Raw genomic sequence first — 2,119 nt, 5'->3', positions numbered from 1 at the left:
GAATGTCTCAGAAATATACAACAAAGATACAGGAAGAGGCATTAAAGGCGTACCCCAAACTTAAAAAAAAAAGCTTCACCTCGTATGTTCCATATTCAAATATTAGGAATTCCAGAAAAAGCATATCCTTGAGAAGTATATTTTTTTAATACAAGAAAATTTCTTAGCACAAAGAAGACGAGTTACAGGGCTAAAAGGGACCACTGAGACTACAACCCGAATGATAAAAAAACTCAACATCAAGGAATGGCACATGAAATTTGAAAATAATCAGATTTAAGAGAGGATTCTAAAAGATTTTGGATGGTGGAAGGAAGTGCACTTGCTTGATGTTGCTGTATAAAAATATTACTTTAAAACATAATGGCTTACAACAATTCTGTGGATGAGTTGTGTGGCTCTTTGAGTCTGAGCTGGATATGCGCTGGGAGTGTGGTCTATGTTACTTACATGTACGTCTTTACTTACATGCCTGAAACTTCAGTGGAATGGCTGGCACTTCTCCCTAATAATCTCTCATCTTCCAGGAAGCAAACTTGGAATTTACCAGTGATGAAGTTCACAACAGCAATAGCGGGCAAGTCCAACGCATGGGCATATTTCAAGCCTCCACTTGCATCATGCTTCTCTGATTGACCAAAGTTAGTCATGTAACTGAGCCCAGAGGTTCTCATGTCCTTAAGCCAGTTCTGACTCATAGTGACCCTATAGGACTGGGTAGAAGTCTCCTTGTGAATTTCTGAGACGATAACTTTTGTGGGAGTAGAAAGCCTTGTCTTTCTCCCCCAGAGCTGGCTTCAAACTGCTGTTTTTTGAACCGCTGACAAAATGTCACCTCTATGCCACCAGGGCTCCTACAAAGACAAGCTGCTAGCAGGAGGCTTTGTGAGGGTATCAATACAGTGAGATGTGATTGGTTTAAAGCTTATTTGGGCAACTAGGAACCACAGAAAGATGAGATGTCAAAATGTATCAGACTTTTTCAATAGTAGTACAGAAATCTGAAAGTCAAGAAAGGGAAAATTATTTCTCATCTGAAAAATTGTGAGAGAAACTTGCTAACACAAGCCCCTACCCAGGCAAACTATCATCAAGTTCTGGTAAGCAAGTCTTCAAAATATTCACCTCCAAGTTTTCTTGAAGGATGTGCTTCACCAAAATAAGGGAAGAAAAGTGACCTGGGAAATAAGAGGTTTGACTGTAGGATGGTAAAGAAATTTCCCAGAAAGACAGCCCAATGACATTCCTAAGGATCAGTTGGCAAACATTGCAACAGGAGAACAGAAGGCTCCAGGTAGGTTATCTCAATGAAAAAAAAAGGAATTATGCTAAATTATGTGTTCATATTAGGAAAAATTTTCTAACCTGTGGAAGAGAAGTTGAGGGTGAATTATTGGTAGGTACATTAAAAGCAAGCAAGCTAGAGAAAAAAGAAATAGTAACTTCAAGAAAAAAAGTACAAAAAGGAAATATACAATAATTATATTGTATTTTAGTGATGAACCATATTTACTTTGCCAAAATAATAAAACCATGAATGTATTCAAACCATTATACATTAGGTAATCATTTCATGAAGATGGAGAAGAAAAAATACAGGTTTATGTTTGTGTAAATGAGGTCATGGTAGAAAAAGGCTAAATTCTCACCTTCCATAATATGGCATTGGGATGCTTAAGGATTAAGTCAACTAGAGATTCCTGGGATAAGGATAGGGGAGGAGCTCAACACATCAAGTTAGTCTGATGACACCTCCTTTATGCCGTAAGCGTTTTTTGTGTAAGAGAAGACCTAGGAGAGTCAAATCCTCTTTGACAGTTCGCTTCCTATTGGAGTTATATCTTGCAATGGATTCCTTGATCTACTGTTGCATCGCCTGCGGATCCCTGGAGCCATCAGCAGATCACTGATGGTGTATTCATTTGGTAGACCTGGGATCTCTGTATCTGCCAACCTCTGAGCCCTGCTGCCTCTGCTACATCATCCTGGTCTGTTTCTTCAATCTTTTTATTTTTTTAATCATGTTATTGGGGGCTCATACAACTCTTATCACAATCCATCCATACATCAATTGTGTAAAGCACATTTGTACATTCATTGCCCTCATCATTCTCAAAAC

The sequence above is a fragment of the Echinops telfairi genome, unplaced genomic scaffold (assembly GCF_000313985.2).
Source record: "Echinops telfairi isolate 266 unplaced genomic scaffold, ASM31398v2 ScPeMD7_5592;HRSCAF=6446, whole genome shotgun sequence".
Lineage (NCBI taxonomy): Eukaryota > Metazoa > Chordata > Mammalia > Afrosoricida > Tenrecidae > Echinops > Echinops telfairi.
The sequence above is the reverse complement of the archived record's forward strand: the minus strand, read 5'-3'. Positions refer to the sequence as shown.